The following is an 11,633-nucleotide window of genomic DNA, read 5'->3' as shown; positions in this document are numbered from 1 at the left end:
TTTAGCTAACAAAACCGGGGAATTATCTTCTTAAAATTACATTTTAATGAATTTATTCTGCTACATTTGTCTGGGCTGAGCAGTAAACTGGAAGACAAGATATTAAATGTCTTCACTCCCTGAGGTCGAAGAGGCCAAGTATTACTGCTTCAAAGTGGAACCAGTAAGTGTGATTAGAGGGTAGCTGCAGTTTAAAACTAATCCTCCAGAGAAGCAACAGAAGTATTTAGGAAAGTATTTTTGGACTATAATGATCTATAATGACGCAGCTTTTTAAACACTAGCTTTGCATTATCTTCTATGGTGGATCAGTGGTAGTAGTCAGAGCTCCAGCATGACTTTGTTGGCTCATTTGTACCCTGTGTGGAAGTTATACTTCAGCTCCCGTAAGGGGGGTTTACAGCTGTCATAGTCCCCAGTTTTGTTCCTGTGCTGTCACACCTGGCTGGCACAGAGAGCCATTCAACCGCAGCCTGGGGTCGTGGTCTCTGCTCCCACCACTCCAAAGCAGCTGTGATCAAAGTCCCTTCATTTTCTCATAAGGAGATGAGCTGGGATCTGCAAGCCAGGGTCAGGGGCTGGGCAGAGGTTGTTGAGCCTCACCGCTGGGGCTCGACTCCTGCGGGCTCGGCTATGCTCTCTGAGCCTTTACGGAGCGTGGGTACCTGCCCAACAGCAATTACTTGCAGCTCAGACCTTTCTTTGTGGTTAATGTTGGTCTGCATATTCAGGGGTGAGCTTAAAAATAAAATTATTTTCCAAGAATTCTCCCCATAAAAAGCTGATTTATGAAGGTTTAATTATGCCCAAGCATTTGCCCTATCCGATCAACTCTTGGAATGCTTTTAAAATGTTTTCATATAGTATATGCACATCACTAGACATTTTTGCAGGCAATATTCTATAGACATCATAATTTCAAGACTTACCGAGTGTAGGAAGAACATTTAAAATTCAACTGGTTCTTTCTATTTTTATTTAATGTATAAATCAGACATAATTCATGCGTAGTTCCTTCCAGGTTTAGACATTTATTGAACACTATGTATGGTTATAAACATTTTGTGGCAGCTGTTTCAAATTTCAGAATAGAAATAGGGGAAAAAAAAAACCCTCACATTCTCACTTTTCCAATTTCCTTTGAAAGCTTAAACAAGGAAGCTTCAAATTTTCAACTCCAAAACTGGCAGCTGAAATTAGGGCCTTAGACTGCTCCTTAGAACTAGGAGTGGGGACCTTCAGCCCTGCACGTGGCCCTCGGTTACTTTGAGGCAAATATGTATTATTTAGTTAACTGAAAATGCAGAAATATAGCAGGATCTTTCCAAAACTGCAAGCCACCTAATGCTGGCACTAAGTTAACAAGTGCCCCCAGGAAGCCTATGAAGGGTTTGTCTGCATCTAGAGGAACCTCAGTCAGGAGCAGCCTCGTTCTTTAGTCAGTTTTGAAAACGTTATTACGAACCCTGCTTTTCACCACTGAATTTTAAAGGTAAGATGCTGTGAAGTTTTTTTACTTTTATAGTAAGGACACAGTGATAATGGAGTTTTTAACAATTTAAACTGGAAAACAAACCTTTGCTGTGCTGACATGCATCAAGAGCATCCCCCATGCTGGTGGTTGGTTCTTGCTCGTCCTGCCACTGTCACCAGGTGCTCACAGCTGTCACTGCTCGGCGATCGTGCCCCATGTGGGTGCCCAACACCATGGTGCTGGCACATGTAATGGCACTGATGGCCATGATCCTTCATGGGCTCCGCTGAATCTGAGGTGGTCATCTCCTTTCTTTTCCCCACCCTCAAGGTTTTTATCAGGTGATTGACTTTTGAGGCATTTTTCAGCCCTCCACCTTGGGCTAGAGGTTGAGAGAGGCAAACAGGGACACTAATTTTCCAGACCGCATCAGGAGCCTCTCCCTGTTTTTCATTGTTTCTTTCCTTGTTCAGATGCTACTGCATTTCCTAAAGCAAAAGCAGTCTCTTCCCAGTTCTCCAGGTTGCACTTTTCCAATGATGGGTAATGGCCCATAGGTGCATTGCCAGCTGCTTCTGGGGCCTCCATCCTCAACAGGTGCCAATATTTACAAGTTCATTGCTATTATCCCAACCCTAAATGTGCAGACACCTGGCACCAAGCTGTGTTCCCCCAATGAGTTGACAACAAACCTGCGACCCATGTGCCAATGCAGCTCAGCCTTGCTGATAGTGAGGAGCAGTGAGGGAAATAAAGAGCCCAGCTCAGGTCAAGCCTAGGTGGGGAGTGCCATTGCTTTTAAGGATGTGTGTGTAGGTGATGGCAGTGAGCCTTGCTGTGGGTTTACATGAAATTCTCCAAAAGACTACGCAGGTATCAGAGTTTGTTTATGATAATGAAGGCCAAGTGCCATAAAGCTAGTAAGAATACGTCCCAGTAGTGTTTTTTTAGAAGCTTTTCGCCACTTTGGATAAAATGCTGCTGACAAAAATTCAATCTTGAAATCTCCTGCAACTCGCAGATAATTAAGAAATGTTGCTGAGTCACACTCACAGAGGGTAAGTGCCTCCCTGGGGCATGACCGAGAACACCGATGCCTCTTTCGGATGTGTCCCCAAAGGCAGCAGATGCGAATGATTAAGTAACATGCCCAGTGGCACATTGTCTGCTGACTCATTTGCTGCACTGCTACTGAGATAACAAGTGTCCTACCAAGAAAATTCAAGGCAGAGTTTGGCCAGGACTTTACAAAGAGCTTTTTATATAGACTCAGAATGATGATAAATTTATATAATAAAAGTCACATTGTAGTTCAAGGATTTTTGCTGGAGAGAGGCTGAGTCCTCTGTTTGATACAATGGAAGGAAGTGATGCCATCCAGTGGGACCTGGACGAGCTTGAGAAGTGGGCCCATGTGAGCCAAATGAGGTACAAGGCCAAGTGCAGGGTGCTGCACCTGGGCCAGGGCAATCCCAGACATGAGGACAGGATGGGAGAAGAACTTTCATTGAGAGCAGCCCTGCAGAGAAGGACTTGGGGATTCTGGTGGACAAAAAGCCTGACATGAGCCAGTAGCGTGTGCTTGCAGCCCAGAAGGCCAACTGCGTCCTGGGCTGCACCAACAGAGGGGTGGCCAGCAGGGGAGGGAGGTGATTGTGCCCCTCTGCTCTGACCCCATGAGGCCCCACCTGGCGTGCTGCGTCCAGGTCTGGGGCCCCCAGCACAAGAAGGATGTGGGGCTGTTAGAGCAGGTGCAGAGGAGGGCCACAAAGACTATCAGAGGGCTGGAGCACTTCCTATGAAGAAAGGCTGAGAGCTGGGGATGTTCAGCCTGGAGGAGAGGAGGCTGTGGGGTGACCTTATTGCAGCCTTAAAGTCCCCTTTAAACGGGACTTATAAAAAAGATAGAGAGTGACTTTTTGTTCAATCAGATAATGACAGGACAAGGGGGAATGGTTTTAAACTAAAAGAGGGGAGATTTAGATTGGATGTTGGGAAGAAATTCTTCACTCAGAGGGTGGTGAGGCCCTGGAACAGGTTGCCCAGAGAAGCTGTGGATGCCCCATCCCTGGAGGTGTTCAAGGCCAGGCTGGATGGGGCTTTGGGCAACCTGGTCTGGTGGGAGGTGTCCCTGCCCAGGGCAGGGGGGTTGGAACTAGATGGTCTTTAAGGTCCCTTCCAACCCAAACCATTCTGTGATTGCTGTGGAAATTGTCTACTAAAATCAGAGGAGGAGTGAATGTTGTGCCAGCGACTTTTCCATTTACACTGAGTAAATTCACCTTGTCAGAAATAATTTGGGAGATTATATAAATTGCAGTCTTTCAATGTGAGTAGCCTAAGAGCAAAGCGGAAAGTAGGATTTTGGTGAATGAATGCTACCTGACTGCTTCGGTATGAAATAAAAACACAAAATTAAAAAATGTCATGCCAGCTCCAGTTCTGTGTCCGCCCAACTCTAAATTGTCTTACCTGTTAAGTCAAACACTTTCTGGAAGCCTGATGTCCCATTTCTGTGCAGGCTCCAGTGGTAAAATTCCAGTGTCAGGAGGCAGATGGGAATTAGTGAAATGTTACAGTGATCTGTACGGTGGGATGCTGACAGAAAAGGCACAGAAAGGAGCCTGTTGTATTGGAGGTTTTCTGACCTGAGGATGCTGTTCAAATAATGACTTAGGGATGAGAAGGGGAGCTTTCATGCTATTGTGAGATGGGCTATGTACAGACTGGAGTGGGGCACTCCCCTCCTCTCCTCCTCGTTTTACTCAGCCAGAACTGACTAAATGTCACTGACTTGGAGATAAGTAGAAATGATGAATGTTTCTGAAGAGGCTTATGTTGCATTCAGATTCCTGATGCATTTATGGTTCTGTGAATCTAATTTCACCTTCCTGTAATGTGAACTAAAAGCGTTATTAAAAAGTCCTGAGCCCATCTTGAGCAGGATTTCCTCAAGGGCCAGCTATCACTCATGTAGGCCCTAGTGGAGCAACTGCCTCTACTTGAAATTCTTGATTTTTTTTGGGTCCAACTTGAGCTCAGGGTCCTGGGTGCCCCACCAGGCTCTGCAGTATCCCACCAGGGGTATGGGTGCCTGTGCTAAGGGCAGCTCCAATCTGCCACAGCCCTGTAGTCAGGGATCAGACTGTTGTGAGCAGTGGGAGAGAAAGCTGTGAGGTGCCTGCCTGGGGCCTCCCCAGTTTTGCTCAGGAGCTGTGGTTAAGCTCAGGCTCTCCTCGTTGCCTGAGCTATGCTGCAGCCGTGCCTGCACCTGGCCTTGCTCTTCGCTGAGATGGGTGATCGGGCTCATCGCTTGACTGGACCTGCAATAACAAAAAACATCGTTATTTTTTGATTTTGTGGCTCGACAAGTGAAACAGTAGCTTAAAATATGTAATGTGCAAATGTAATGAGACAGACTGCTGGTAAGACACTTCAGGCCTCAGACACCCGTCTGGAGGACTCTGAAGGGTCTTCTTCCCTCCTCAAACACCTTTGTCCCACCACCATGGCCCCAAACCATGGCACCAGCCACAGCAGCAGCTCTGAGCATCCACACATCCCTTTTTAAGAAAACTCGGAAGACAGCCAATATGAGGACCAAGACCAATGGCAGTCACATATCTGTGTTCACATCTGTGCTAATGACAGCACTGCCAGCCATGGCTATGCTGTAGCCTTTCTCCTAAATCTGGAGGCCATTTGGAGGGTAACCTCACTGGGCTGGAGACTGCCTCCAGCCTACAGGCACCACCCCAGGCTCAAAGCATAATAACACAGAGCGAAATCTCAACACTAAAACAATATAATCATCCGAATGGCTAGCATTTACGCAACTCTCTTCACACAGGTCATGGCAGTATTTCAGTTTCTGTTTGCATTCGACACTAGTTTCTTCTTGATTTTGCAGTGATAAGTACCAGAAAGATTAGAGAAGCTTTGTTTCTCTTTTAGGTGTGTCTTCTGCAAAACAGAATTAGTAAAAATCATTTGAACCCCTCAAGTGGTCTCTTTTCACAGGTGAAAACTGGGATGCTCTTGGCTAATGGGAGGTTAAGATCTCTATTAAAATAATCCTTAGTTTCTGTGGCTGATTTTCTGCCCCAATTTGCTTTTCCTCTCTGTCTCATATATCTACAGTGAAAGTTGAAAATATCTCAGGATGAGTGGGTGATGGATGGCTTGTAAAGAAATGCAATGAGACCACAGGAAACTGATGATATGCTTTCTGTGAAAGCCAAGCTACAGGACAAGAGAGGCAATTCACAAGTGGCAGAACAGCTGGCAACTCCAACCCACACCATCTGGATTTGTGTGATTTTATAATATTTATTGTCACTAACTCTGAGAGGAATATGAATAGAGCTGGCTGCAAGTGGAAATGAGCTGGCTTTTCAATAGAGTGAATTGTGCGAGGAGCCTTGGCAGGGACATGTAGCGGGACGAGCATCTGATACCAGTCGGCCAGCCATGAATTACCACTTTGTTGGTCAGGCTGTGTACATGAAACAACAACAGAAAATTTTTCAGTCAGGCAAGGAAAGCCCTGCTGAAGAAAGTGGTATTTCAAATCTATCATTTGGAGAGCGGAGATATAAAGTTGCCAGATCTCCATCTACGGTTGCCAGCTCACCATCTTTAGTATGAATCTTGTGAGAGCTGCATCATTTCTTCCTTAAAAAAACATCAAGAGATGTGAGATTACTCAAGAGTCTTAAAATTATACTAAAAGCAGACTTTTGGGGCCTTATGGTTAAGAAAAAGCTGTGAAGCACCTCTACCTAACAGCCACAGAAAATAGAACAGCCCCAGAGAGCATTTTCTTAAATCTTCCGATTTAAGCCAGTTTGTGGTTTTGGGATTCTCATGTGTGACTGTGGGAGAACTGGAGTTGTCAATGCTGAGCATATTCATGTAGGTAGCGTGACTTCTGCCTCACGAAACTGTTCTCTGGAGGTGCCTGTTTCTTTCTATGATGCTAAAGGGAACAGTACTGCTTCTAACACAGCTATCTGTGTTAGAAGCTTGCAGTGAGACAACACAGAGTTTAGGCTGTTATGTTTCTGTTCTTCGTCTGTGAAATGGGATAACATTTTTCTCCTTCCTGCAGATCAGCCAAAGGATAAATTCCTTCTCTTCTGATACCGTGACTCCTGTGACCTAGTAACTATGTGAAAGCCCAACCTGTACAATTCTTATTTTAGAATACTTTTACTTCTTGTGGGGCATTAGGAAAACTTAAATCTTTTAGTCTGAATTTAGTCAAACCAGAGCTAGAAAGGAAGGCAAATAGTGGTATCTTCCTTCCTCCCTCCCTCCCTCCCTCTTCTCCCTTTTATTCTGATTTTTTAACATTTCAGTCATACGTAGTTTGGGACCTGACCTATTTTTGGTCATTGATTGCAGTACTAAAACAACAGAGAATTGTATGCCATAACGTGGAACAAAAAAAGAGCATTTTATTCTAATAAATTACTATATTTTCCAAATCTTTTCTTCATCTTTGAAAATCAGATTTTAATTATTTTATTTTTTTTTAATGGAAAAATACTGATTCTCTATTCTGGGATTCACTCCACAGCTGAAAACACTGGTATTTGTAGTTCATCAATTTACAAAACCTGTTAGTTCAGCTGAAGAAAAATGTACCAAAGTACTGAATGCCAAAGAAGATAGAGTGCCTGGCTAAGCAGCACACAAAAATGCACCTTATGTAAGGCTCACGCAGAGCGCAATGTCTCAAAAGAGGAAGGGCAGCCACAGAGAGTGGTGCTGGCTCTTCTGCTCTTAGCTGGCAGAAATAGGTAATAAGACCAGCAGTAGAGAAGAATGCAAAGATCCAGCACTGGCATTAATATGATATTCCTCTAGAAAAGCCTGCAATGACAATGGAAATATCTTCAGCACTGAAGACTACTTTGTAACTAGCATGCCAAGAGGACACTGAGAAGGAGACCATCTTTCATAGATCTGTATCATGTTTTGTGGGGGAGATAAATAAGAAGTAAGGAAGGAATCTCAGCAGTTCCTTTCAGCAATACAGTGTGAGCAGGCTGTGCATCCATTGAGAAGGAGGAGTTCGGAGACAGAAACAACAGAGGGATGAAAGAAACAGACTACGAGAAGTATGCTTGTTTCTCTGAATAGCCCCAGAGCAAAGCAGGTGTGTGCCTGGGATGGAGCAGCTCTGAAGGGCTGCACAGGATCTGGGCACCTGTGAAAAGTGGATCCTGAGTGAGGTTTGCAGGTTCAGCCACTCAAAGCAACTGCCTTCATGTTAGAAGATTTGAGAACAGTTTTCAGAAAGAAACACTGTTGAAGTATGTGCTTCATGCAGGTAGGGATTCTGCATCCCTTTCTCAAGGTGGTGGAAGAGCGCTACTAGAGTAGGAGTGCTGGGAAGGAAACCTTGTAGAAGTAATGCCCTTTCAAATCTCTCTTCTTCCTGCATCAAGTCATATTGGTCTTCAAGAGAAAGGACCAGGAATTTCTTGGTGCATCACTGGCTTCACCCACTTTACCAGTTTTTATGTCCCTGCCTGGTGGGACCTCATCATAGCTGACAAAAACAGGAGACTTTGAAGCACAACCTAAAGAAGTGAATCCCAGCTGTGCTTGCTGGGCAGGGGACACATCCTGCTCTGAAGGCCCCAGGTGTGTGCACCAGGATCTGCCCCTCCTTGGGGCTTTTCTCCTGTGAGGCTAGGTAATACTCAAAAAGTTTCCTTAGGATGTGTTTCTCAAGGGCGTTTTGTACAATGCTGCATCACTGCAAATTCATTCCCTTCATATTGTGTTTGGTAGCATTACGATTTGAAGTATTCAGGAAAAAGAAAAAAAAAAAAAAAAAGAGAGAAGACCTATTTTGGAAATGCCAGCATGTGCAGTCAGGGGTGGACATAAAGGCAAGAGCAGCATCTTCTCTTTTTCCCCAGTCAGAAGTGCTCAGCCAGGGCACTGACTGCTCAGCCATGCCCTGGCCCAAGTCCTGAGGTGACAGGCTTCAGCAGACGAGCCGTGCAGGCTGGTGGTGGCAGCTGGCTGTGCTGGGCTTCCCAAAGGTCTCCTGCTCCTCAGCTTCAGTACTGAGGGCCTACTGCTTGCATGCCACAGCGCCACAGGAGAGGCTCCGTGTTTAGGTCTTTATGTGTCCTCAGCCATAAGGCAAAGGGTCAATATGGTCTTGAAACCCTGAACTTCCTATACTCAGAGACACTTCACAGCCAGATAGCACGGTCTCTGTTCCTGAAGGAACAAAGTAGATGCATCTTTTTTTAAAGTGTAACTGTTGAGCAGGCAAATGGAAATGTGACCATTATATAGAGCAAAGCATGTAATAAAGAGAACAAATTCTTCAGCTCCTTGGCAGCAAGATTGCATTTAATCATATTCAGCTCTTTTCTCCTTGTCCAGGCATGTCCAGAAAAAATCAATCTTAAGATCTACATACCGCAGGAATCTCATTTTTGAATTTAGCTCTCTAAGGAATTCTCTTTTGATCCTTCTGATCAGACAAAAACAATTATTGTGCCTCGAAGCTCTCCCCTGCCACCAGCCTCCAATTAGTCACATCTGATAAAGTTTTTTTCAATGTAAAAATAAGGTCATCTCTTCAGCTGCTTATGTCTGAATCATGAGCCACTATCGTACCTCATTCACAAAACAGCAGCTCACTCTCCCCAGCCAGCCTGGGGCCTTCTGCATCCAGCTTTTCAAAATCATTACCTTTTAAAAGCCTTGGTGTGGGCTGTAAAAATGCCACTGATTGCATTTTTGTTTGCTTGAGATGTCTCCAGGTGTTAAGAGAAGCACACAGGCTATGCTGAGCACTTGAGTGCATGTGTTTCAGTTCACAAATAAGACCATCTGAGACCAGCGGGATACTGATATATCCAAAACTGAGCCTGTACTTAAGTGCTGTGAGTCCAAAACTTTCCCCTGCACGCTTTTCCAGTTTGTTTCTTCTTTTCAGAACTCTGAACTATGTTGTGTGGATTTTATTTATTTATTTATTTATTTTATTTTTATTCTACTGTCCTTTTGATTCTGTCAAGCAGAAAGGTCATGGTCTTCACAGTTTTTTGGTTTTCTTGTCTGATTTCAATCAGGCCTCAAAGGCAGCAGCTTCTCACCTATGTTTGGACAAGATGAAGAGCCATGATGGACATGATGGCACTTGAGCTTGTTGTTGAAGCCCCTCATCCTCTTCCCCCCAACTTCCCGGCCCCCTGTGTATCTTTTCCCTTTAGCCAAGTACCAGCAAAGCCTGCCAACCTTTCAAAATAAAATGTTACTGGGGTGTGTGGGTGTTATATTCAAAAAAGGTCATGAAAAGAAAAAAAAAAAAAAAGAAAGAAAGAAGAGGGTAATAAAACAAAACAAAACCTCTTCTCTTTTCATATGCAACCTGGCTCTTCCTCTGTTGTAGGCCAGAGCTGGGCTGGCCAGCCAAGCCTGGGTCACTCCGTGAGGTTGCAGGTCCTCACAGCACTGCCCATGCCATCTGGTGGGATGGACGGGGGTTGGAGAGAGCTCCTACTGCTCCATAGACCACAGATGTGCAAACCCCTTGCCCTCATGCCTGTGTACAGTATTGCCAGGGAGCCAAAGCAGGAGCTGTACACAGCTAACAGAGGCCGCCAACAGCAGGGCCTGGGCTCAGCTTCAAGATCTGAGAACTTCTGGGATCTTTGGGGGCTCCTGGGAGCTATTTGGAGGTAAAGCTGAAGACAAGTTCATTTGAGGAGGTTTGCTGGGGAGGCTTGCTGGGAGGTTGGCTGCTTGCTAGGCGCCTGGATATGGGCTGCTGTGGAGAGGCTATCAGGGCCTGTTGGCTCTGGGGCTGTTACACCCTGCTGCTCATCCCTGGGGGCACCAGTGATACCAGGGGAAACATGGAACATATCAAGTGTGACTTCGTGGCTCCAGAAGTCGTTGCCAAGGGCTCAGGGGCCTATCTCCTCAGCCCTGTCAGTGAGGGGAAAGGCTTGAGGCAGAGTGGCTGGATCCTGCAGGTTGACGATGGATTACACAACTGGTGTCAACAGCAAAGACTCAGCTTCAAGACCTTGGGAGTCTTTCTGAAGGTCAAGGACTCTTTGGAAGAAATAGCATCTCCCTCATCAAGTGGGGCAAAAACATCTTTTCCAACATACTGGCCAACCCAGTGAGAAGACGTTTGGAACTAGGAGTGATAGGAGAAAGAGATGACGACATACGATCAATGTACCTCACTCACACTTTGAGGAATGTGTGGAGCAAAAAGAATGTTGAGATGGCTAAAAATATGACCTGCGAAGAAATATTGAACAGAGAAAAGTCACCTAGATCATGTTTGTGCTATGTATGGCAGCAATACAGTATCCTAAATTGCCACAAACTCCTAAAGCATCAACATATTGTCTACAATTATGTGGACAGCCTATTACATGGAAAACCTCTAGTGACAAGAAAAGAGTTTTTGTTATGTGTTTTGACCCAGTAAAGCAAAACAAACAAAAATGCTGCTACATTCACCTGAGTTCCAGACTGGATAATTGCTTTTTGCTTGTGGCAAGGAAGTGTCCCCCTGGTTTACCAACAATCCCTGGGAAACCTTCATTTGCTTTCAAGTTCCCCATCATTTCACCACAGCGCTCCCTCCTTGGGACAGAAGGTCAAGGCTTAGAGCTTTGCCAGGCTCCTGATCTTCATCGATAAAACAGTAAGCACAGATAACGTTAGTGAGGGAGGAACCAAATATGCGTAGATCCACTGCCTCTCTAGGAAAGCAGGTAGGGAAAAAGAAGCAAAGGATTAGTAATGTCATGTGCAAAAAAAAAAAAAAAGTATATTTTTAATTTTTTCTCTGGGGTGAATACCAAGGGGAGTGAAAGCTGATGTATTTTTTCTATATTCCGCTGTGGTGGGTTGACCTTGGCTGACTGTCAGATGCTCTCTCACTCTCCTTTCTCAACAGGACAGGGGGGAGAAAATGAAAAAAAACCCTTGTGGGCTGAGATAAGGATGGGGAAATTGCTCACCAATTACAGTCATGAGCAAAACAGACTCAACTTGGGGAAGATTAGTTTTATTATTTTATTGATATTTTTTACTTTTAGGAACATGGGAGTTGTTCAAAGTTGTTGAAGAAGGTTCACATTCATACACAGTAGCTCAA

This window comes from Cygnus atratus, chromosome 3 (assembly GCF_013377495.2).
Source record: "Cygnus atratus isolate AKBS03 ecotype Queensland, Australia chromosome 3, CAtr_DNAZoo_HiC_assembly, whole genome shotgun sequence".
In the NCBI taxonomy this organism is placed as follows: Eukaryota; Metazoa; Chordata; class Aves; order Anseriformes; family Anatidae; genus Cygnus; species Cygnus atratus.
The sequence above is the reverse complement of the archived record's forward strand: the minus strand, read 5'-3'. Positions refer to the sequence as shown.